Here is a 26650-nt window from a genome sequence, read left to right as displayed (position 1 = left end):
TCTCTTTGACATTGGTCTTGGCAACAATTTTTTGGATATGACTACAAAAACACAAGCAACACAAGTAAAAATAAACAAGTGGGACTATATCAAACTAAATAGCTTCTGCACAGCAAAGGCAACAGTCAGCAAATTGAAAAGGCAACTTATAGAATGGGAGAAAATATTTTCAAGCCATCTATCTGATAAGGAGTTAATATCTGATGAGAAGTATAAGAATTCATACAACTCAATAGAAAAACAAAAACAGGTAAAAAATGGGTGAGGGACTTGAATAGACATTTTTTCCAAAGAAGGCATACAGATGGCCAACAGGCACATGAAGAAATGCTCAATATCACTAATCATTAAGGAAATGCAAATTAAAACCACAATGAGATATTACTTCACACTTGTTACAATGGCTATTTTTCAAAGAGACAAGAGACAAGTATTAGTGAGAAAGTAGGGAAAAGGGAACCCTTGTATACTGCTGATGGGAATGTAGATTGGTGCAGCCACTATGGAAAACACTATGGCATTTCCTCAAAAAATTAAAAATAGAACTACCAAATAATCCAGCAATTCCACTTTTGGACATATATCCCCCCCCAAAAGTGAAAACACTAACTCAAAAAACTATATGCACTCCCATGTTCATTGCAACATTTTCTACAATAGCCAAGACATGGAAACAACCTGATTATCCATTGACACATGAATGGATCTCACACACACAAATACACACACTTACTATTATTACCACAATTTTTGTCAAAATTCCAACGGCGTTTTTCACAGAACGAGCCATTATTTAGCCATACAAAAAGAAGGAAATCCTGCCATCTGCAATAATATGGATGAACCTTGAGGACACTATGCTCAGTGAGATAAATCAGAGAAAAACAAACACTGTATGAGCTCACTGTGAAATCTAAAAAAGCTGAATTCATAGAAATATAGAATGGTAGTTTCCGAGAGATTGGAAAAATGAGGAGATGTTGATCAAAGGGTACAAACCTAGTTATAAGATGCATGAGTTTTAGGGATCTAATGTACAGCATGATGACTATAGTTAACAATACTGTATTATGCTCGAAAGTCGTTAGGGTAAATTTTAATTGTCATCTAAACACACACACACACACACAAAGTGGTAATTTTGTGATGGGATGAAGTGTTAACTAACCTTACTGTGGTAATCATTTTGCAATATACACGTGTATCAAATCATCACATAGTACACCTTGAACTTCATGGTATATATCAGTAAGGCTGATCATTATATATAATCAGATATTTTTATATGTATTTACTTACATTCAATAAATTTTAATTTACAATTCAATAAAATTTATACATATTTACTTATATTCAATAAATTTGAATTTGCAATTCAATAAAATAATTACATATGTATACATGTATGTGTATATATTTTATACACATAGACATACTACATATTTTTATTATATATATAACATATGTAATTTTAATATAACATATTTATATTATAAATATTATATATATATAATGATAAAAATAATTAACTTCATAGAGACAGGCCATACTTTTTGCTACCATAGCCAACAGATTGGTTTACATACCAGGAATTGAACAAACAAGTAAATATATTAAGGATATTGGTTGGCAGTTTTCTCACTGTTGGAGAAGGGAATTACAGATATAAAAAGAGGAAAGATTAGAATAAACCCAGTGATGTGGCTTGAAATTAAAGAAGATGGTATGAAATGAATTCTACTTTACACAGATGAAAAGATAGAAAAATATATGAATATGTGCATATATATGTTGGTATGTTTCCTAGTTCCATTCACTGAGAGAGTCTAAATGCAATAGTACCCCAGTAGCCATGAACACACCTAATACTCAGACTTTGGTTTTTAAATACCATTCTCCACCAAAGAGAACTATGGCTCCATGGTGTAGTGGGTAAAACCAGAATAATTTGTTGTGCAAGGAAAATGAAAAGGTACTTAAAGAATTATGGAGATACGTTCAAAGAATATAGGATCTAAAGGGGTCTCTATCAGCCAAATCTAGGACAGTTTAAGCATCAAAATAAATAATGACAGCAACAAGTTGTAACCTTTGAGTAAAATAGAGATGAGTCCATGCTGATAGAAAGAAATAAAGGAGAAAGGAAAGTTCTACTAGTAGAATACAACTAATAGAAGAAGGAAGAAAGAATGTAGAAAATCACAATGTTACAACCATCATTTTGATTGACTCAAGCCAGAATCAACAATGGATGCTAAAATTTGTGAGTAAAAGTTTGATGAGGAATGAGATACTCACAGTGTCTCAAAGTATGTCCCTAAAAATAGTCATTAATTCTCATCAACAGGCTATTAATTATTAATTAACAAAGACAGCACGCTTACTAATTAACATTACAACTGTAATACTTGGGAGATACCATCTTAATCAACTGGCAAAAGTTTACATAAATAAAAACCAGTAATGGAAAAAACCAACTTCATATTGCCTCCTGATAGAATACAGTGAAAAGAACACAGTAGTACTTCTTTTGCATAAATATAAAAGTCATGAGGAAACATCAGGCAAATGCAAATTGAGAGAAATTCAAGTAACTGGCATGTATCCTTCAAAAATGTCAAGGCTATGAAAGTAAAAATTGTTGCAGATTAAAAGTCACTAGAGAGACAAGACAACCAAATGCAAGAGGTGATCTTTAATAGGATCCAAGGCCTATAAATGACAGTAATGGCATAATTGGTGAAATTTCAGTGGATTTTATTAGATTACATTGGATCAGTGTTATTCTCCTGATGTGAGATTGTGCTGTGGTTATTTAGGAATGTCTTTGCTTGTAGAAACTACACACCGATGTATGGCAGGGTAAGGAGGCTTCATATCTGCAGCTTACTCTCAGATGATTCAGAAGTGTTAACAACTTGAAGAATATAAGGCAGTTCTTTGAACTATTTTTGGCAACTTTTGTGTAATTTAAAATGATTTAAAAATAAACATGTCCCAAATGTATCAAGATATAATTGTTCTCCTTAACAAAAAAACAAAAACAATAAAATAACAACAGAAAATAATCTGCACTTTCAAAAGTGTTCACTGTGGGTTTTAAGACTCAGCTCACTGTTAGCTGTACTGAAAATATGATTTGATCTACTATTTTGTGAATATACACAATAATGGGATTCGGCCCAACATTTCATTCATTCGCTCAGCCATCATTTATGAAGGCCATGCTGTGTACAAGAATCTTTCCCCCAAACTCCTCTAAAGTATAAAATAAAATACATTTATAGGTAAACTCCTAAATCTTTTGATGACCTCATTACCCAGTGAGGAGTTGCAGGGAAGTATGCAATAGAATTGATCGTGGTGTAGCTCTCAAACTGGGTGACAAAGTGAACAGAACAAAAACAAGCTGGCAATTTAGTTGCGATGACTACACTGGCAGGTGACGATGGGAAAATATGGTTGGTTAGTGTCAGTGCATTTGGTGCGTGTGTGCGTGGCAGTCGATTTGCAGAGGAGATGAGACTTGGCACCCTGTGGCCTACTTCCTAGGACTGTGACTTTGTGACAGTTGACAGCTCATGATGCTTTTCCTCAGACCCCCACATTTTCTCTTCCTCACTCTTAATGTAGTCTTTTCTTTTCCTGAGAATTAAGGGCTATTTACTTTGCACTTTGACAATAAAAGGAAAAAAGATTCTGGACAAATTTTGCCTCCTGTTCAATCTTGACAGAAAATTAATTTCCTGGCTATTTTTAAAAGGGTCTTTCTCAAGGGGTGGCTTGAAGGCCACAGTATCCATATTGCCTGAGGCATTTATGAAACTTAGCAATAAAGATTCTTTTTTTTTTTAATTTTTGTTTATTTTTTTTTAATTTACATCCAAGTTAGCATATAGTGTAACAATGATTTCAGGAGTAGATTCCTTAATGCCCCTTACCCATTTAGCCCATCCCTCCTCCCACAACCCCTCCAGTAACCCTCTGTTTGTTCTCCATATTTAAGAGTCTCTTTGTCCCCCTCCCTGTTTTTATATTATTTTTGCTTCCCTTCCCTATGTTCATCTGTTTTGTATCTTAAAGTCCTCATATGAGTGAAGTCATATGGTATTTGTCTTTCTCTGACTGACTAATTTCACTTAGCATAATACCCTCCAGTTCCATCCACGTAGTTGTAAATGATTTCATTCTTTTTGATTGTCGAGTAATACTCCATTGTATATATGTACCACATCTTCTTTATCCATTCATCTATTGATGGACATTTGGGCTCTTTCCATACTTTGGCTATTGTTGATAGTGCTGCTATAAACATGGGGGTGCATGTGTCCCTTTGAAACAGCGTACCTGTATCCCTTGGATAAATACATAGTAGTGCAATTGCTGGGTCGGAGAGGAGTTCTATTTTTAATTTTTTGAGGAACCTACATACTGTTTTCCAGAGTGGCTGTACCAGTTTGCATTCCCACCAGCAGTGCAAAAGAGATCCTTTCTCTGTTGTTGCCTGAGTTGTTAATGTTAGTTATTCTGACAGGTATAAGGTGGTATCTCATTGTGGTTTTTTTTTTTTAATTTTTTTAATGTTTTTATTTTATTTTTGAGACAGAGAGAGACAGAGCATGAGTGGGGGAGGGTCAGAGAGAGAGGGAGACACAGAATCCAAAGCAGGCTCCAGGCTCTAAGCTGTCAGCACAGAGCCCGACGCGGGGCTTGAACTCAAGACGGTGAGATCGTGACCTGGGCCGAAGTCGGAAGCTCAACCGACTGAGCCACCCAGGCGCCCCTCTCATTGTGGTTTTGATTTGTATTTCCCTGATGATGAGTGATGTTGAGCATCGTTTCATGTGTCGGTTGGCCATCTGGAGGTCTTCTTTGGAGAAGTGTCTATTCATGTCTTTTGCTCATTTCTTCACTGGATTATTTGTTTTCTGGGTGTTGAGTTTGATAAGTTCTTAACAGATTTTGGATACTGACCCTTTATCTGATATGTTGCTTGCAAATATCTTCTCCCATTCCGTCGGTTGCCTTTTAGTTTTGTTGACTGTTTCCTTCACTATGCATAAGCTTTTTATTTTGATGAGGTCCCAATAGTTCATTTTTGCTTTCATTTCCCTTGCCTCCGGAGACGTGTTGAGTAAGAAGTTGCTGCGGCCAAGGTCAAAGAGGTTTTTGCCTGCTTTCTTCTCAAGGATTTTGATGGCTTCCTGTCTTACATTTAGGTCTGTCATCCATTTTGAGTTTATTTTTGTGTATGGTGTAAGAAAATGGTCCAGGTTAATTCTTCTGCATGTCGCTGTCCAGTTTTCCCGGCACCACTTGCTGAAGAGACAGCAATAAAGATTCTTGAACCCCACCTCAGACCTCAGTTGAAATTTCTAGCGAGGGGATCAGGGAATCTGCTTTTGAACAAAAATTTGCATTGGTTTGCAAATTGTCCTCTATGAATGGAGGGCAAGGCGACTCAGAAAAGAGACAGACATTCTAGATTTGTAGGTGACAATTTTAATAAGCAAGGGAACTCACATACAAGGCTTGTCTTGAGCAGCCAGCCACAAGATGAGTAGATCTCCACACCCACCTGCCAGAATCTTAAAGTTCATGCAGAGGCCTCAACAGGGTCCAGTCCACATATCCAGTTCAGATGGTCTCAACCACGCATTACTCTCACAAAGCTTCATCCTTTAAATGGCTCCTAGTGCAGGAACAGTGGGCAAAACATACATTCCAAACATACTGGAGGAATGAGAGGCCTCCAGTTGCCCAGATCCAGCTCGAGGGTCGACCAGTGGTCATGTATTCTCAGTTACCTCCTCTGACAGTTTGTGACTGACCCACAGCCTGTGGGATGCTTCTTTCATAGAATGCCCAGCATTTTTCTTATTACTAATTGCATAGTCTCTTTCTCAGGAAAAGGCCATGCAATTCATGATGATAGTTTAGCACTTAATCCGCAATTTTAAAAATTGTGTGTCTGGGGATGGATGTGTTTATGTCATGATGCTGGAATGGTGATGTCTGAAACTCAGAAGTAGTGTTTGGTCAGAGTGGAATGTGGATTTACAAAGGCCCCATGCTTAATAATAGAGATGCAGGGAGGTGTATATATATAACCAATACACATGGGAGAAAATTTACATCAACGACAAGTTTTTTAAAACCTACGACAGCTCCCAAAATAACCATGGGATTCTGTTCACACCAATTGTTTGGACCAAGCGTCCTCATCAGATCACCTCATAGACATTATTTCAGACACTACCATCCAGAGGTTGTGGTCAGAATTGTCACAGAATAGGCAGCTGCTCATGTGATAGGACTTGAAATCTTGGACAGGTCCCCTCAACTAAAAATATTTATTCTTCACCCTTCCCCCAATCCTCTGCTGCTAGGTGCTGGGATTCCCAGCTTATCAAATTCAGTTACAGGCATGTTTGTTTAGGTAAATGGTAAATGGTAAGGCAGGTACTTCAATAAGAAGGATCCCTTACTGAGGCAAAATCTGTCAGTTACAAACTCTATCAAAAGTCCCAGTCACCTAAGACCACAGGTAGCCCCCAAAAGCAAGAACATTGAAATTGAACACATAGCAACCTCTGTAAAACATAGCAAAGCCTTCTTCTTAAGGAGAACCTTATTTTAATTCAAAGGCCTTTTGCAGGTGTTCAAGAACCAGAGCTCAGCTCAAAGGGTATCCTCAGCCCTCTTCAGAATCTTGTGTTTGCCAACTCCTCATTGACATTCTAAAGAACATAGAAATGAAATTTGTGCCATTTGTCCAAACCAAAGCCTGGACAGGTGGCCCTGTTTCTCAAGATAACAGAACTGTATCCTCTGCTCAAAATGAATTTTCCTGCAATAAATGTTGTCCCTTTTCCCACCATCCCCCAAGACCCAGCAGTAGTTTTCTCTTTAATCTCTAGAACATTTTAATCATCCCCCCAAAAGTTCCTTCTTTCTCCTTTGTAGCCAGTCACCTCCCTTTACCCCTAGTAGGCAGCCACTGGTCTGTTTTCTATCCCTATGGTTTTGCCTTTTCCATAATGTCATATAAACAAAATCATACAGTACAGTCATCCTGTGTCAGGCTTCTTGTCATGCCTTTGAGATCCATCCGTGATGGGGCATGTAGCAAGAGTCCATTCATTTTTACTGCCAAGTGGTGTTTTCATTATATGGATATACCACATTTTGTTTATCCATACCAGCTGTTCTTTTGATAAGTATCACGCTTCTGATATGCTATTCTCCCAGGAGGACATGACCCACTTGAACTTTACTGATAGATAGAACATAAAAATAGACCGTAACAGACACGGTTGTCTACCAAACCCATTCCCAAGCCATACCCATCCTTGACCCCTCCTCTACTCTCTCCTTCTTCTTTGCTGACTTCCCCACCCCCCTTCTGGCAGCTATAACTAAGAAGACCTAATACCACTCCCACCAGAGTGGATCTTTATTAGACTAAACTACTCATGCTAGTTCCATTTCTGTGGCTATGTTGTAGAGTTATGACCAATGAGACTTGATGGATAATCTGCTGGGGGCTTCTGCGGTACTTTGGGGGATCAGGGTTATGGATGTAAAAATAGGTGGAATTTAGGGGCACTTGGGTGGCTTAGTCCATTAAGGAACCGACTCTTGATTTCTGATCAGGAGTGAGGTCACCATCTCACAGTTGGTGAGTTCCAGGCTGTGTTCCAGAGTGTCGGGCTCTGTGCTGACTGAGGCAGCCTGAGCCTGCTTGGGATTTTCTGTCGCACTGTCTCTCGGCCCTTCCCCCTGCCCCTGCGTGCATGCACTCTCTCTCTCTTTCTCAAAAATAAATAAATAAACATTTTTTTTTAAATAGGTGGAATTTAAAGTCATGGAACCTCGAGAATTTCCTGTAGCAGTGACAGCGTCTGCAGACAGCAAAGCAAGTTCAAGATTGGAAGACTTCTCCAAGCATGTGGTTTGTGTTAATTACACATACTCATACACACGCACATGTCCTGATACAAACCCATGGGCCTTCCCCTCCCCCTGAAAATCACTGTTCTAGTCTTTCTTATGAGGCTTCCAGCTGGAGCACCAGGAACTAAGGGATTTTAACCTGCATCTGAGTGAGATATAAGTGTGCCCATTGGTATTTACTTGCTCGTATTTAATATACATCCAAGCAAGTAATTAGCATTTAAAATACCCTGACCAGAAACGCTATTCTAAGAGCAATTGCCCCAAGTTGATCTTTTCTCCATTCATGAGAACGATTTATAAGAAATATCTCAGAGTTCTTTTCAATTAACTCAAAATGCCTTCTTATTCCTATTTCTCTCCATTCTGACCTCCTTGCCTGAGGAAGTCTTCATGTCCCCCCTTTCTCTGCAGTAGACCTCAGCTGCATCGTGTACACTCAACTATCAGCCCTCCTCACCAGCCCCCACCCTCGGTGGTTCCGTGTTGGGGTTTGTCTTCCATACCGACCTTCGCCACACTGTTGATATCTCAACTTTCCTTATTTATAAGGAGCATGCTTACCGCACAGCAAACTGGGACCACAACAGTAATTAAAGGTAATTCCCAAATTTCTTTTGGTCTGGATGATAATGCTGCTGAGCTGTCTTGGGCATGTTAACCACCAGCACAGATCAATCAGCACCTCAGCCTCCCGTTCTCCTCAGCCCTAGGGGTGACAGATTGCAAAGCCCTTGGTCTGAACTATCAGGTTTTCCTAAACCTAGAACAATTAATTCATCCTGTTCATGCAAAGCTGCGCTACCTGTGCCATATTTCTGGCCTTGCTACATACTTTGAGTCCCACTGATTTCACCCATGAAAAATATTTCTGATGTGCATTGTGCTAATGAACAAATCCTCTGGTGTTGATGGGATATGGATAACTGAAGCCATGTTTAGGTTACTGTGTTTAGTAAGCCCACCCCCTCGCACACACGAGCTTCAGATGAGAGTCTCTAGAAACTCCCTAACTACTCCTAGAATTAGGCACTCCTGACTAGGATACTTCAAATATTAACTAACTGCCTGCTTATCTGTTCACTAAACTTCACTAACGCACGTACATCTTGGTGACATGCAGGTTAAAACTCGGGTTTCTCATCCCCAAAATTCTGTTGAATCAGAAACATACAATGGGGCTAAAAAACAGTGAGGTACCACGCACTCTGATTAATTCGGGTGGTTCAGATACAGCTTAGAGTTCGAGGACTCCCACCCTAGAGAGGAGGCGGAGAGGGCCTGCCCTCGCCCATGCATGCACTCACTCTAGAAAAATCGGGACAAGCGACGGGAAGAACCAGCCCTCATTCTTCTCCACTTCTGAGGCTCAGCTGTGAAGTTGGGAGCAACTCTGGAGGATTTACAAGCCACAGATGACAGAATCCACTCCATATCTGGAGTTCCCCAACCTTCTCTGGGAGCACGACCACAAAGGAAATGGGTCCTTGTCTCTTTCCTATTTATCCCAGCACTGGGGTGGGTCACGTGTAATTTTGTTAGGAACCTCCTTTTCTGGGGAAAAGAAAAATTACTCTTTAACCAAGAAGAGGAGAAGAAACGGAATACTTTATTTTATATATTTTTTAATGTTTATTAATTTTTGGGAGAGAGAGACAGAATGAGAGTAGGGGAGGGGCAGAGAGAGAGAGGGAGACACAGAATCCAAAGCAGACTCCAGGCTCTGAGCTGTCAGCACAGAGCCTGATGCGGGGTTCGAACTCACAAGACGTGAGATCATGACCTAAGCCGAAGTTGGCCACTTAACCGACTGAGCCACCCAGGTGCCCCAGAATTTGAATACTTTAAATGTAACTGTCTAGAAGCCAGAGCTGTCCTGTACCCCAGGTAGGTTTCAAACAAACCTTTATCATAGTAACCCAACCCCGTTCCCACTTACCATGTATAATATTTGCCTTTTGTTTAAATATATATCTTAAAATGCAATAAAATTATATTATCTCTAAGAAATAGAACAATTGGCTAAAATGAAGATTAAAAACTAATCCCCAGGGAAATTAGTAGCATGCTTAGTTTTGAGATGATAGGTTGTTTAATAGAATTGCATACCAGGAATGAAAACTATTTTACGTAATGGAAAAAGATCAAGGTTTAGGAAAATATACACACATAAATATTTATCCCGAGAGAGTATTTTTAAGTAGGAGATTTTTTTTTAACTACTATCTCAAACTCAAATGGGAACACAAAATTATTTTGGGTAAACCAGGTCTGTTTGTATCTCTTTCCTCGCAATTAAAAAGTAAAAGATTTCGGCAGTAAAACCCCATCCCAATAAACTATGCATTTTCGTTCTCTTGGGAGACCTCTAAAATCAGGGGAAATTAAGAGAAGGAATCTATTAGCTAATCCTTTCATGGGATCAGGGCTCAGCAACTGATTTAGTGTCGCAAATGGAAAAAATGGAAACAAGCCTGTAAACGGTGAGTGCAGCCTCATTCTTTAATTGCACTGTGTTGGTAAACACGAGACGGGTTTCCCAAATGGGAGAGAGTCAAGCTGCAAAATCTAAGAACCACACCACACAGCGTTCGGTTAAAGCGTTTTCCAAGTTGGCCTTCTATGAGAGAGGCTGGAATTGACAAGAAGACACCTGACCTTAGAAGTCCCGCGTGCTAACATCTGCAGTGAGGCTGCAGCTTATTCTGCAGATGAGGAAACGGGTCCAGAGAGAAGCAAGAAGCACTGAGCAAAGATTACAGCTGGAACAGAACTCAGCTCTCCCGGTTCCTGCCCTGCTTTCTTCCTCATGGGAAGTTTTTCACTTGTTTTCAGAGTTTTTGCACTTGTTTGATTGGTATTGCTTTTTTAGCTGAAGAACACTCAGAACTAACATAATAATAGAAGGAACAGCTGGGCCACATGGGGCTCTGCTGCCCAGGCCATGACTTCTACTGACCATGAGGGCTCCCGGGGTCACAGGTAGAAACCACTGTGGTTTCCATTTCTCCCAAATCCCTGTTGCTTGACCTTGGTGAAGTCTAATCATTCAGTACTTCTGTCCCCATTTGGAGAGCGGTGCTGAAAATCTCTTCCCTGCCAAGCTGCTATAATGTATTCTTTTTTTAATGCATTTTTTGAAGTTTATTTATTGAGGGAGAGAGCACACGCCCACAAGTTGGGGAGGGGCAGAGAAGAGAGGGAGGGGACAGAGGAGAGAGGATCCCAAGCAGGCTCCACATTATCCACGTGGAGCCTGATGCAGGGCTTGAACTCACAAACCATGAGATCATGACCTGAGTCGAAATCAAGGGCCGGACACTTAACAGACTGAGCCACCCAGATGCCCATATAATGTATACTTTTGAAAGCAGAGGCAGGAGAAGAGGGTATGTGACATCAACCCAGCACCCTCTCTGTGATGAGGCCTATCACTTGGACTATGTGACCCCCAACACAGGCGAGGGGTGCTCTGACAGCATCAGGGTCTACTTGCCCACAACCCCACATCTCCACACATCAAAGCTGGCAGGACAATCCAATATGTGTCTAAGGCCATTTGTAGCACTGAAGATTGTCGTGATGCCAGCAGCATTGGTAATTAGCTCTAAACCACTTGAAGATTCATCCTGGCTCTGGATGTTAGGCCTGACCCAGGGGCATACCTCCCAACCTGACCACCTAGGGCATCCTATTTCTGGATTGGCTGGAACCTGACCCTGGGCTTTCTTGCCGCCTATTTTCACCATTTTCCTGCCTGGAGGGGACAACTGAACTGAGATTCCTCCGCTTAATCCCCTGCGCACGCTTCAGGCATGGGTTCTCAATGGTACTCACCTCAAAATAAGCTGGGATGCTTCTCGAAATGCCTGTCCCCAGATCCTGATTCAGTGGCTTTAGTGGCTATGTCCTGAGAATCTGCATTTTCACAAACAGCGTGACTGTGGATCGCGGGTCCTCCCTCTTTGCCCTGCCCTGCTGACCCAAGACACAGACCAGCCTCCTGACCGGGCCGGCAGGTGCCTCCATGGCCATGCTGCCAGGCTTGTCCCATCCTTCGACACCTTAGTTACCTAGTTCCTTCAGGGGCCTGCTCTTCGAGGTCCATGAGAGACCCCACACCACAGCGGTGCTGTGTCTAAATGTGTGGGCCTATTACCAGAGAACAGGCTCCAAACTCAGGCTCAGCTGCTCACCACTCAAAAATTGATATTCAAAGGACAAGTGGTGGTGGGAAAGGAAAGTTTGCTTTATGCAGGAAGCTGGCAACCTAGGAAGATGGCGGGCGAATGCCTCAAAGACCCTCTTCCTCATCCTGGGGGGAAACCAGAGGGCTTTAAAGATGAAGGCGTGGGAACGGGGGGGGGGGGGGGGGGCTACGTGCAAGAGAAGCGGGTGCCCAGGTGGTTAGTCGTACGTCGCCGTGACCCATGACCCGGAACAGACTTGCCCGCATCAGCGGCAGCTGTTTTTGAATTGTAGTCAGGCTTTATCTTCTGGGAGAGTTGAGCCCTTCACGCCTCAAGGCCAGTGGCCTGCAAATCTCAAAGAAAGTCAGTTAGTTCTGCTACAGATCAAGGGAGTAAGGTCAGAAAGCCAGAGCCGGTAAGCTTGAAGCAAGTTAACCCTTAAGACCGGTTGGAGTGCTGTTATAGGCTCAGCCTCCGGAGAATTCCTACAACATGGCTGTCTCCCAGGCCTGGGGCAATACACTTGAAATCAGGCTAATTTTCTTCCCAGTGCTCAAAACACAAAGGATTCGTTTCCCCCTCCTTTCTTGAGCAATCAAACTTGTTTGCCTTGAGGAAAACTCAGAGGCCTATTTACCAGAAATTTCTTGAGGGCAGCTTCTTCCATCTGCAGGGCCCTTTAAGTGGCTAATGGAAAACTCAATCAACAAGAAAGATTTCTTGGCCCATGTCACTGGAAGGTCCAGAGCCGGGTCAGGCCTCAGGCCTGGCTTGATTCAGTTTCTTTCCATCTGCTTTTGTTTTGTTTTGTTTTCAGTGTCTCTGCTTGACCTTCCATGGTGTGAGCAGCACTGAACACACACCCACACACCGCAGAAGGAGACAGAATGTGCCTGCTGTGACATTCTAAGCAACCAAATCTTGAGATTCACCCTGATTGGACTCTGCCCATCCCATGTCTGCCCCTGAACCAATGATGGCAGACGTGCTGACTGCTTCAATCCCACCCGAAAGTCAAGAGTGGCATCAGATTCTCCCAGTAGCACAGGCTATACGGGAGGGTGGACACAGGTCCTATTAGGGTGGACGAAGGGAGGAATGGGGTTCTGGGTAGTCTCATAACAATGGCCGAAACAGCTACAGCTGGCTCACAATTCACACAAGGGATTCACGGGTATCTCTCTGACTAAAAGCAGCAGAAACCAGGTACAAAACAAGTCTTTGGTGGTTAATCCGGTACACATGAATACAAGCGAAGGTGCCGTGAGGGGTAATAGAAGACCAGGGCTTCTTCCATCAAATGAGGAAAGGGTGTAAACCTCACATTTCTCTCCTCTACTAACTTATCTCCTCCAAGTTGAATCCCCACGTTGTCGTCAGATAAAAGTCGCTTCACATTTCATTGCTCTTATTCCTCAAGTAACTTTGTATCAGTTTTAAAATCTGACAGGGAGCTACTCTTAAAGGCGTGGTACCTGTTTTCTTTGTGAGCATAAAGATATGTTCAAGCAGAAGAACAAATGCAAGTGAAACATTTTTAACTCTAAAAACACTAGCGCGTCTGTCTAGATTCTTTTTTTTTTTTTCCTGTGAAGACATTGGTATCACATTGTGTTTTAACGTTTTTTTTTTTGGGGGGGGGGGACAGAGAGAGACAGAGCATGAATGGGGGAGGGGCAGAGAGAGAGGGAGACACAGAATTGGAAGCAGGCTCCAGGCTCTGAGCCATCAGCCCAGAGCCTGACGCGGGGCTCGAACTCACGGACCGCGAGATCGTGACCTGGCTGAAGTCGGACGCTTAACCGACTGCGCCACCCAGGCGCCCCTACACATTGTGTTTTAAAATACAACACCTGTTTTATAATCGGGGCCTTAGGGATCCAGAAACAAAAAGAATTGATTCTTTTAAGAGAAACCAACTGGTAAAAGGAAAGAAACCCTTGTCAGCTGGGAGGCACCTGAGTGAGTGAAGGCTCAAAGCCAAGCTAGAAGAGAAAAAAAAAAAAAAATGATCAGTTAGGGTTCTCAGAGTGGAAAACAAGCTCACCAGAGCCCGTGAAAAATCTCCAAGAAGCAAAAAGATAAGAAAAGTGGAGTTGGTCCTTGTGTGGGTTTTCTTACGTTCTTCCCCTCCACCCCCTAGCCCATAGAAGCCCATAGAAGGATTGTAGGAACCCAACTCCCATTGCCAACGACTGACTTAGGAAAGGATAAATATGGACCATGGCTGACAAAGAACCTCTCCTCGCTTCTCCGAAGAAACACAGGAATAGACAATCCCCCTTCTTCCCCTGGGCCTAGAACTTGGCAGTCAACTGGCCTGAGGACCAAACCCACCCACAAGGAGAATGGGACAGGAGAGACTCAGAGAAGGACAGCCAGGGTATGTGTACCACCGGGGGGCCTGCCCCACTCTGTTATCCCTGTTACACAAGGTGATAAACCTCCCTCTGCTGAGCCAGCAGGAGTCGGGACTTGGAATTACTTGCCGCAGAAAGCTTTCTCACCGACACAGTGGTGTTTTGGTCACCACACGTTCTAATAGTTCAATTCAAGCAGGTAAACTTGAAAATCCATTTTAATTATTGGTATAGGATGCTTGGGGCTGCAAATCACATCATGCATAGGTGACAGGCTCTAACCAGTAAGGCTATTTCTTTATCTTTACCTAACAGGAAATAAGTAGGTAGATACTTCCAGGCCATCCATCTAATTAGACTCAAAATCTGTCATCCCCGGAGAGTAATGTCAAAAAGCAGGTAGGGAGACATGGAACTTTTTTTCCCCATGTCTCTGCTTTGTTCCACAAAGAAAATTGCTGAAGCCTCTGATCACGCTTCCTTAAGTCTCATTGGCCAGAACCGGGTAGATTACATGACCACCTTCCCTGTAAGAAAGTTCCTGGCAGTGGCTTCCAGCATCTCATGGAGCTGGCTCTGCCAGAAAGGCAGATATAGGAGGAGAATGACATCTGGGTAGGAGGCCCTGTCTACTTAGCCAAATCCCCCAGCCCAACTTCCTCCAACCCAAGGTCTCTGAAGGAAGAATTTCATACTCTTCTAGCACAAAGTGTATAATAATGGATCAGTTTAGTTCCAAATATTATACATTTAACGAATAGCTGGATATCAAATTCTTAGAAACATCTGTGTTGTTCATTGTGTGATAGGCCAACAGCAGAGAGAGCAGGGAAGGAAGAAGCTCTCACTTTGCTGGTAAATCACTACAAAGCTCTCTTTCTGGAGGATACCTGGCTGGCTCGCTCAGTCAGTTGAGCATCCAACTCTTGATTTCAGCTCAGGTCATGACCTTGCAGTTCATGGGATTGAGCCCCACATCAGGCTCTGCACCGTCAGAACAGACACGTAGACAAATGGAACAGAATAGAGAACCCAGAGGGGCACCTGGGTGGCTCAGTCCGTTAAGTGTCCAATTCCGGCTCGGGTCATGATCTCATGGTTCATGAGTTCAAGCCCCGCATCAGGCTCTGTGCCGACAGCTCAGAGCCTGGAGCCTGCTTTGGATTCTGTGTCTCCCTCTCTCTCTGCCCCTCTCCCACTTGTCCTCTCTCTCTTTCTCTCTCACAAATAAATAAAAACATTAAAATAAATTTAAAAAAAGAATAGAGAACCCAGAAATGGACCCACAAACGTATCGACAACTAATCTTTGACAAAGCAGGAAAGAATATCCAATGGAATAAAGACAGTCTCTTCAGCAAGTGGTGCTGGGAAAACTGGACAGCGACATGCAGAAGAATGAACCTGGACCACTTTCTTACACCAGACACAAAAATAAACTCAAAATGGATGACAGACCTAAATGTAAGGCAGGAAGCCATCAAAATCCTAGAGGAGAAAACAGGCAACAACCTCTTTGACCTCTGTTGCAGCAAATTCCTGCTAGACATGCCTCCAGAGACAAGGGAAACAAAAGCAAAAAATGAACTATTGAGACCTCATTGAGATAAACAGCTTCTGCACAGTGAAGGAAACAAGCAACAAAACTAAAAGGCAACTGACGGAATGGGAGAAGATATTTGCAAATGACATATCAGATAAAGGGTTAGTATCCAAAATCTATAAATAACTTATCAAACTTGGGTCACCTGGGTGGCTCCGTCAGTTAAGCGTCCGACTTTGGCTCAGGTCATGATCTCGTGGTCCGTGAGTTCGAGCCCCGCGTCGGGCTCTGTGCTGACAGCTCAGAGCCTGGAGCCTGTTTCAGATTCTGTGTCTCCCTCTCTCTCTGACCCTTCCCCAGTCACACTCTGTCTCTGTTGTCTCTCTCTCAAGAATAAATAAACATTAAAATTTTTTTTTAAAAAAAGGAACTTACCAACTCAACACCCAAAAAACAAATAATCCCATGAAGAAATGAGCAAAAGACATGAAAAGATGCTCAACATCACTCATCATCAGGGAAGTACAAATCAAAACCAATATGAGATACTACCTAACACCTGTCAGAATGGCTAAAATTAACAACTGAGGAAATGACAGTTGTTGGTAAGGTTGCAGAGAAAGGGCAACCCTCTTGCACTGTTGGTGGGAATGCAAACCGGTGCAGCCACTTTACAAAACAGTATGGAGTTTCCTCAAAAAATTAAAAATAGAGCTATCCTATGACCCATCAATTGCACTACTAGGTATTTATCCAAAGGATACAAAAATGCTGATTCAAAGGGTAACATGCACCCCAATGTTTATAACGGAACGATCAGCAATATCCAAATTATGGAAAGAGCCCAAATGTCCATTGACTGACAAATGAATAAAGAAGTTGTGGTATATATATACAACGGAATATTACTCAGCAATTAGAAAGAATGAAATTTTGCCATATGCAGCAATGTGGATGGAACTTAGAGATTATGCTAAGTGAAATAAGTCAGAGAAAGAAAAATATCGTATGATTTCACTCAGATGTGGAATTTAAGAAACAAAACAGATGAACATAGGGGAAGGGAAGGAAAAATAAGATAAAGAGAGAGGAGGAAAACTGTAAGAGATTCTTAAATACAGAGAACAAACTGAGGGTTGCTGGAGGGGTCTTGGTTTGGGGGATGGGCTAAATGGGTGATGGACATTAGGGAGAGCACTTGTTGGGATGAGCACTGGGTGTCATATGTAAGTGATGAGTCACTAAATTCTACTTTTGAAATCATTAGTTTTTATTAATTTTTTTAAATGTTTATTTTTGAGAGAGAGAGAGAGACAGAGCGTGAGCAGGGGAGGGGCAGAGAGAGAGGGAGACACAGAATCCAAGGCAGGCCCCAGGGTCTGAGCCATCAGCAGAGAACCTGATACGGGGCTCAAACCCACGAACTGTGAGATCACGACCTGAGCCAAAGTCGGATGCTCACCAACTGAGCCACCCAGGTGCCCCATGAAATCATTATTAAAAATCAAAAAAACAGGGGCACCTGGGTGGCTCAGTCGGTTGAGCGTCTGACTTCGGCTCAGGTCATGATCTCACAGCCTGTGAGTTCAAGCCCCATGTCAGGCTCTGTGCTGACAGCTCGGACAGAGCCTGGAGCCCGCTTTGGATTCTGTGTCTCCCCCTCTCTCTGCCCCTCCCCTGCTCACGCTCTGTCTCTCTCCGTCTCTCAAAAATAAACAAACATTGAAGAAAAACTAGATGAGACTACCCAAGCACAGTGCTTATTAGCAGGTAGTAAGTGCTCCAAGAATGACTGGCACCCGTGTGAGGTTGGAATCGTGACCTCCAGTGGTGAACTGTATCTGGGGGTTTCTGAGAACTGATTTGTAGATTGGCAGGAATTTTGCAAGCTAGCTGTGAAATGCTTGTTAGCTTGATGGTGAATAGTGACACTACGGAAATCAGCAAGTGCTACAAAGCAGAGCTTTCCTTTTTCCTGGTGAGCCGGTTGTAGAACATGTACAGTGCACCACTGATTAGCTCCATTTGCTAGACGAGATTCAGAAAGGTTAAGTAATTTACCCAAGGCTACACAGCATGTAAAGGGCAGAAATGCGATATGAACTCAGTTATCGATCACTTCCAACCTGACCCGTTTCTCCTCTTTTGCAAGTCAATGTAAAATATTGTGCAGTTATTCTCCCATTTAGCAGCTACTTAACGTGTATGTGCAGAGCACTGTTCTAGGAGCTGCAGGGCCTACATACATACACTACCCTCAAAGGGTACCCATCATCACATTAAAATTAAACCTTCAGAACCTTTTTTTTTTTTAATTTTTTTTCAACGTTTATTTATTTTTTGGGGGGGGACAGAGAGAGAGACAGAGCATGAACTGGGGAGGGGCAGAGAGAGAGGGAGACACAGAATCGGAAACAGGCTCCAGGCTCCAAGCCATCAGCCCAGAGCCTGACGCGGGGCTCGAACTCACGGACCGCGAGATCGTGACCTGGCTGAAGTCGGACGCTCAACCGACTGCGCCACCCAGGCGCCCCCAGAACCTTTTAATTCAACCTACTTGTCTGTCACTGCACTGTCACCACCCAAGGACGCTCTCTACTCAAGAGTTGGATGAAATCATAAGGCTGGTGAACTCTCTTGGAGTGGGCTCCCCTAACCTCCCCCTGCAGCCCCACTGCAAGGGGAATCTCCTTCCCCCTTCCAGACGTGTCCAGGTCCAAGTGTAGCTACATCATTAAAAAAAACCCTGCTTGGGGCGCCTGGGTGGCGCAGTCGATTAAGCGTTCGACTTCGGCTCAGGTCATGATCTCGCGGTTCGTGAGTTCAAGCCCCACGTCGGGATCTGTGCTGACAGCTCTGAGCCTGGAGCCTGCTTTGGATTCTGTGTCTCCCTCTCTCTCTGATCCTCCCCTTGAGCTCTGTCTCTCTCTCAAAAATAAATAAACTTTAAAAAAAAACCTGTTTATCATATGTTAAGATATGACTCTCTCCTTGGATTTTTTGCATTTTCAGAGAATAATCTTCATGAGAAAAAAGCTCATGTGATGAGGTAAACTGGTTGCAAAATTACCCATGGGCCATTACAAACTAGGTAATTATTTCCTTTCCTTTCTGCTTCTCCACCCAAATGGAGCACAACTTTTGATGTTCTCCCAAGCTTTGGTCATTCTAATACTGCCTTTCTATTTTTTCCATACTCTCTCTCCTGTTTCTTTTAATAAATAATTTTTCCTTAAATCAGCTCACTTTTCCCCCTCAAATGTATTTTATTTTATGTTATTTTTTAAGTAGGCTCCATGCCCAGAGTGGAGCCCAACACAGGACTTGACCTCACGACTGTGAGATCAAGACCTAAGCTGAGATCAAGAGTCAGACGCTTAACCGACTGAGCCACCCAGGTGCCCCTCCTCCCTCAAATTTATTTTAACAGAAAGTGTTGTGCCACTGCCTCAAATAGAAAAGTATAATGACTTGCCAAAGATAATGATAGTCATCAAATAAACACGCAACTATTAAAATAGAAGAGTATTCAGATGTTTAACTCCAGCCATCCTCTCACACACCACCAGTGGGATATCGCTCTAAGAGGTGGCTTTTCTCTCCTCCCAGGAGGTGAGTTAACATTTAAAATACCCTGACCAGGAACGCTATTCTAAGAGCGGTTGCCCCAAGTTGATCTTTTCTCCGTTCATGAGAACGATTTATAAGAAATATCTCGGAGTTCTTTTCAATTAACTCAAAATGCCTTCTTATTCCTATTTCTCTCCATTCTGACCTCCTTGCCTGAGGAAGTCTCCATGTCCCCCCTTTCTCTGCAGTAGACCTCAGCTGCATCGTGCACACTCAACCATCAGCCCTCCTCACCAGCCCCCACCCTCGGTGGTTCCGTGCTGGGGTTTGTCTTCCATACCGACCTTCGCCACACTGTTGATATCTCAACTTTCCTTATTTATAAGGAGCATGCTTCCCGTACAGCAAACTGGGACCACAACAGTAATTAAAGGTAATTCCCAAATTTCTTTTGGTCTGGATGATAATGCTGCTGAGCTGCCTTGGGCATGTTAACCACCAGCACAGATCAATCGGCACCTCAGTCTCCCGTTCTCCTCAGCCCTAGGGGTGACAGATTGCAAAGCCCTTGGTCTGGACTAGCAAGTTAGTGATGGGGTTTCCTAAACCTAGGACAACTAGGTTACCCTGTTCATGCAAGGATGGTTAGTTACCTGTGTGTTGGGAACGTCATCGGAAGGACATGACCGCCAATTGGAGGCTCCTCACTCCTTCCTCTGTCCTGGGAATATGCATCCTGCTTGCCTTTCCCACTTCCAGAGGCTACTTCAAGGACGTAGCCTTAAGATAGTGATACGGTATTGAGAACACCTGCCCAGTAGATGTGACTGAACCCAGCGAAGGCCCCTTTATAACATTTTAAGATTGGGTGGGCAGGTGCAGGGATCAATTTGTCTCACATGTAAGCTTCCGTCGCTGTTATTGAGATTGCCACCCACCTACCCGTGATGGCCTGCCTCTTTCTTTGGTCTCTCCCTCCCTTCTGAGTACAGAGGCCAGTTTCAGATTTTACCAGGAAAGCTCCCAAGACGGATGCAAACCAACGCTGTGTAAACGTCGCTCACTCCACTCGCGAGTGGACATACATGTCTTAAACCTCACTCGTGAAAAACAGGCTTTGTATGTGATCCAACAGGAATCCTCATTATGGCTGACGATGGATGTTTTGGCCAACCTAGCAAGTGGCAATGGCAAAATGACTTCATAAGATTTAGGAAAAAAAACGAAGAGATGTAGTGTCCGGTGAATTGGCACGTTACAAAGCAAAGTGATAACCTTTCGTCTCATAGAAATTAGGCCATCTTGGCCAAAGGATAAGCAGTAATGTTGGCACTTCTGTAGAGACGTCTCTGCTGTGTGCTCTGTCATGATGCAAAGGAGTCACATACTCTGCCCATTTATGAGCTAAATGTGCTGATGACTCTGCTTTTTACACCTTGCGCTTCCTTGGAGACAGAAATATTTACATTTGTGAAGACATTTAGGAAGTGCTTTCACATATTTTTTTTTTCTTTTCTTTTCTTTTCCTCAAGACCTGAAATCAAGCCAGAGCGGGCCATACATCTTAGGGACAAGATGGTGGAAATGGTGAGAAGTCGAAACAGGGTCATAGGAACAGAGCTAGGAAAAGAACTCAGGTGTCAGGGCTCCATACCCGATCACTTTGCCATGCAGGCCCCAAGGGGTCCAGTTCCAAAAGAAATGCATATTTCCCCAGATTGCTTCTTTCCTGCTGGGTCCCCACGGTGAGAATGGCACCACTAGCCAATCAGCAAGCTGGCAACCTTGACCCCTTCCTAGGCATCTCCCGTTCTCATCAGCTCATCCTTCACACTGACTCTCAAAGCTGTCCCTACTCTCTCTCTCTCTCACCACTGCTGCCCTCATCGTCTCTCTCCCGGACCCTTAGAATAGTGTTTTAATGGGTCTCTGCCTATGGCTTGGGAACTTGTCCCTATCCAATTATCCACCACGCGAGCACCTGAGTGAGCTTCCAGCATGCAGCTCTGGACATAGCTCCCACTTGCGTTGAAGTCTCTAACAGTTCCTTCTTGAATAGGGAAGTACGACCGCTGGAGTCAACCACTCTGTTTCTCTTTCTCTCTCTCTTACACACACATACACACACACACACACACATACACACACACACACACACACACACACACAGGCAACTGTAGGTTCCACCCCTACTAAATTGCATTCAGTTTTCTGAATATGCCAGAAAATCTTATAACTCTGTTTATAGTCCCTGGAAGGGCATTCCATCCCCACTGGGCCACCCCCCCCCCCCAACCAATGCTGGCTTAGATTTCAAGTTACATCCCTTAGGAAGTTCTGCCTGATCCAACAGAACTGACACTACCCGTCCCGAGGCACATTGTACCCTGGACATACTTTGGAGGTCTGCAATGCCTTACCGGGCCCACCCATGTACGTTCCGTCTCCAGCAAAACCTGAGCTCCTAGAGGATAGAGAAATATCTTAATGGCCTTTGTATGTTCAATGCCTAGTATGGAGGAAACACATCATGCATTTTTTTAACACAAAATGCATTATAAATAAGTGAATTAATACATTTCTGTATCAAATAATGATTACTCCCCAAGTAGATCTTCTTTTGTATGTTAGATAAGGTTGAAGAACTTCAGGGAGCACTCAAAACTTTGTCCAGGGGCGCCTGGGTGGCTCAGTCCATTAAGGGTCTGACTTCAACTCGGGTCATGATCTCACAGTTTGTGAATTTGAGCCCCATGTTAGGCTCTCTGCTGTCAGTGTAGAGCCCACTTCAGATACTCTGTCTCCCTTTCGCTCTGCTCCTCTCCCCTCATTCCCTCTTTTTCTCTCCTTCCCACCCCCCTCAGAAATAAACATTTAAAAAAACTTTGTCCAGTAAATTTGTCCTGTAAGTGGGTAAACCTCTTCTTCAAGGAAAACAAATAGCCCATAAAGGACCAAACCCTCAACTTTTTACTCTTGACCTTCACCCACCAACTGCCAACCAACTCTAAGGATTCTCTTGGCCTATTGGTCAAGGGTAGCTTTTGACCCAATCATGTACTTCCCCAATTTGCTCTTTCTTACTTAGGTCATGGTTTCTCTTTCCTTAGTGAATTATTGATTCTAGATGAAAGGAATAGCTTGCACATACTGTCTACAAGGAGTAACAGGGACATTGATTTGGCCACGCTTAGGGTTTTATTTTAGGAAGCTATGGGAAACCAGGCAGGGTAGGTAAGGCCAGATGTGAACAACAGTATGTTAGCACTGCACGAGAGCTTAGAATCTGGCTTGTCTAGAGCTTCCTAGAGTGGGGTCTACATATATCATCATGGAGGAGTGTAGGTTGATTTCACATAGATATATGCAAAAAAAAAACCATTTTATTTTATTTATGTGCTTATTTATGTGTATTAGAAATAAGGTTATCATCACTTAATTCCATGATTTCACATATATTATTGCCAAGACTTTGTTGTTGTTGTTTTAAAAAAAAGACTTAAGTAAACAAATGAATCAATTTAGAAGAAAAAATGTTAAAAAAAAATAACAACATGGCGAATATTATGAAGGCGACACCCGAATGACTGAGGCTGGGGAAGTGCTGAGCTAGTATAACACCTGTTCACGTCTCATGTGGGGAAATCCAGACCCAAAGAAGCTAAATAACATGTCCCAGGTCAAGCAGGTGGAAGGCCTGCCACACCAATCCAAAGACCAGCTCAGCCATCATTCAGACGCTGACTATACCAGGTAAACTTGTCGAATAAAAAATGTTTCTGTTGTTATCAAACGAAAATATTAAAAAATAATTTTAACTCCGGGAACGACTCGAGGATAGGGAGGGAAGGTGGGAAAGAAAGAGGAGCAAACCCACCTACATCACCGCAGCCTGGCCCCAGAGTGGACCTTCCGTACCGCTCTTCCTGCAAAGACGATGCGAAACCCCAACACTGGAAACTCTTGCTAGAAGATTTCCTGAAATGATCACTCATTCCGCGCTGTCCTCTCTGTTCCACTTCATCATGCTCGAAGTTTTGCCGGCTGGGATTTTTGCTGTCTTGGCAAACATGGTGATGGTGTCAAACCTAATGTTTGCTAAATTTTTGCAGAAATGCTGAGAAGACTTCCGTGGGGGCCTATTGTCAATTATCTGGAAAAAGAGAAGTTTGCCGACATTAGAAACAAGAACTGTGTGGGGTTAGGCTCTGGGTTTTAATGAGAAGAATTCAAATTAGAATGTTGGCTATTTCCTATAGCTTGCTAAAAATAACCTGGGTGCCTGCTTCCTTCCCTCACACTTCATTTTCGGTGCCTGCTCATGCTGAAAAGGCAAGAGGGCTGGAAAATGCTCCTTGGGATCTTGCACCAGTGCTCGAAAGATCTGTGCTTCAGATCAATGTAATTTAGCTTTGACGTGCTCTCTCGTGCACCAACGGGCATGCTCCTTTGGGCTCCTGTCAGATTTACCCTTGAGGAAGCTTGAAGGTGATAAGGGGACCACACACACCACGCCCTGTTGATCTTCCCTCTTCAATGTCTCTTTCCATCACTGCCACCAGCTTAGCCCAATCATTCCTTGCCTGGGATGCTACAAGACCCTCTGCCTGCTCTTTCTACGTTGAATCTACCCTCTCCCCACCCAGTCACACGGCAGCCAGAACAATCTTTTCCAACACAAAGCTGAACACATCCCCCACCACTATCATGACCGCTATCACCAATTAAAACTATTCAATGGCTTCCCATTGCTTGTATGATAAATATTAGAATCCTTGGCGTGGTCTACAAGCAAGGTCCTCCCTGATCTGTACCCTGGAACCTCTCCAACCTCAGCCCCTCTCCCCTTCACTCTCCCTGATCCAATGCAGAGTCCTTACTCTTGGTGCTTCACCAGGTCCCCACAGGGCCCCCAGCTCATTCCCTCCCCTTCCTTCTTTATCGACTTAATTCTTGCTCATCATTCAGGCCTCGACCCAGTCATCACTTTTTTAAGAAAGCTTTTTATGACCCTTTAGACGAGGTCAAATCCTTTCTCATATTGCCTCTCCTAGCCCCAGGGAGATCTCTCCTTACCAGCACTCGTCACCACTTCCTTTGCACATTTATTTAATGATTAATTGGTTACTAGTGTTACCCCTCTTGATGATAGCTCCACGAAAACGGGAACCACATCTGTTTGCCCATCCTTGTATCTTCCATATCTAATATCATGCCTGGACCACAAGAAACACTCAGTATTTCTTGAAGGAAATAAACATCAATCCCCTGAAAGACCCAAGCCTCCCTCTCTTGCACAGGTCCTTTCCAAGAGAAAGTATTACTGCATTCAACTGCAGCACTTTCTCTACCTTGATCGACACCATAAACTCTCATTTCCCGTCCTTACTGTCCTTACCTTAGTCCTCCTGATGGGATATGTTCTGTAGACGACAGACTGGGGGAAGGAGGTTCCCTGAATTTCCCTGAAGTGCTAGGAATACATTAGTATTGTGCTTTTTCATCATAAACCAGTCTGACTTCTGCCTGGATCTTCCAAAGGAATTGTCCCTACATAAACCACAGTGCCTCTCTCAGTTTCTCGATTCAAATGGAAGGTCTCATACGTCATTTTCCCTATTAAGTTAAAAAATACATATTTTTCTAACATCTCTGTGCAAACGAAGTCTTAGACACTCACTTGTATTGTGGAGGAAGTTTAGAGAGTGAGGGCAGAGAGGGAAAATTAATGGCGTCAAGGCAGGTGACTCAAAGGTTTCTAAATGAAGTTTTTTTTTTTTTTTTAAGTCTATTTATTTTGAGAGAGAGAGAGAGAGAGAGAGAGAGCAAGTGGGGAAGGGGCAGAGAGAGGGAGAGACGGAATCCCAAGCAGGCTCTGCACTGTCAGCGCAAAGCCCAATGCGGGGCTTGAACTCATGAACTGTGAGATCATGACCTGAGCTGAGATCAAGAGTCAAACGTTTAACCAACTGAGCCACCCAGGCACCCCTGAAGCTTTAAGGAATCTGTCTCCATGGGGGATCAGGGGAGACAGGAATGGTGAGACAAGCAGCCAGACCTTCAAGGCAAAGGAAGGTTAAAAAAAGCTGATGTAAAAGGGGAGATGTCCTCTCTCGTCCACTCTGCCCCACCCACAGCTACCTGACCTACCGTGGACCCATCCTGTGGTTTCGAGTCAGGTGGTCCTGAGGGCCCCCAGTGGCACCCTGCTCACCATCTTTCCTGGAGGATCAGCATTCAGCTTCTGGTGCTTTGGAAATCCAGCTCAGCCCACGATGAGGGAGTTATTATTGGCACATTCTTGAATTTTATCAGTGGTTTTAAACAGTGATCACTGTGTGACATACAGAAGTCCAAGAAAAGGCTGTGAGCACCGGGAGATTAATCGGCTTGCTCTGGGCCAGCTTCCACATGCCAGATGTTTGGGTCAGGGTCAGATCAAGGCTGCAGATGGTCGCCGGCAGAGAGCTACTATTTTGGGGGCACAGGTCATGGGAAAGGCTTACAGTTCAAAGTTGGCTTCTATGTCTGTCCCATGACTTTTCCTTCAGCCTCATGTATCACAGTCATCAACAATCCATCAAATTTGAGGAAATCCTTGTTGCTTAAAGACCCTGATATTATACTGCTACAGAAGCCCACAGGATTGAGGAGAAGGTGGGCAACCTCAGACCTCTCCTGCCTCCCATAGAAGGGGAAAGAAAAAGGGAAATATTTAAATATCATGTTATGTTCTATCTAGCTATATATTTTTCAATCTCTGATTTGAGCTGAGTTTTAGGAATTCTGTGTCCCTTTCAAAAACTACAGCTGCGAAGAATACAGAAGATCACATCAGTGTATCTTGTTAGAAGATATAAGTTCAGATTTCGTTCTTTTCCTTTTTAAAATTTTTTTTAAAAGTTTATTTATTTATTTTAGGAGGGGAGGGGTGGAGAGAAAATTCCAAGCAGGCTTCTCGCTGACACAGCGCAAAGCCCAATGTGGGGCTCGAACCCGTGAACCACGAGATCATGGCCCCAGCCAACATCA

General features: G+C 43.3%; 1 protein-coding gene and 1 long non-coding RNA gene across 11 annotated transcripts in view; one reads left to right on the top strand and one right to left on the bottom strand.

The window, feature by feature from the left end:
* The window catches only part of RGS6 (regulator of G protein signaling 6), a 606431-nt gene extending 580459 nt beyond the window's left edge, over positions 1 to 25972 (bottom strand). For 4 of the 9 annotated variants that reach the window (XM_019833233.2, XM_045060161.1, XM_045060159.1 and 1 more), the window contains exons 1-2: positions 25769 to 25924; positions 23496 to 23771 (exon numbers count right to left, since the gene is read on the bottom strand). The gene's annotated coding sequence lies outside the window, so the exon portion shown is untranslated. Of the gene's footprint in view, positions 1 to 23495; positions 23772 to 25768 lie in introns of all 9 variants that reach the window. The other 5 variants (XM_045060163.1, XM_045060162.1, XM_045060164.1 and 2 more) reach the window with 2 other exon arrangements.
* Positions 7785 to 8571, top strand: LOC123386134. Of its 2 annotated transcripts, none has more exons than XR_006599768.1 (2): positions 7785 to 7954; positions 8374 to 8571. It is a non-coding gene; the product is annotated as an uncharacterized LOC123386134 (long non-coding RNA). The 2 variants fall into 2 exon arrangements; XR_006599769.1 differs by having other exon boundaries at positions 8371 to 8571.
* Positions 25973 to 26650: the final 678 nt, after the last annotated feature.

The sequence above is a fragment of the Felis catus genome, chromosome B3 (genome assembly GCF_018350175.1).
Source record: "Felis catus isolate Fca126 chromosome B3, F.catus_Fca126_mat1.0, whole genome shotgun sequence".
Classification (NCBI taxonomy): Eukaryota; Metazoa; Chordata; class Mammalia; order Carnivora; family Felidae; genus Felis; species Felis catus.
This window is presented reverse-complemented; position numbering and strand designations above follow the sequence as displayed.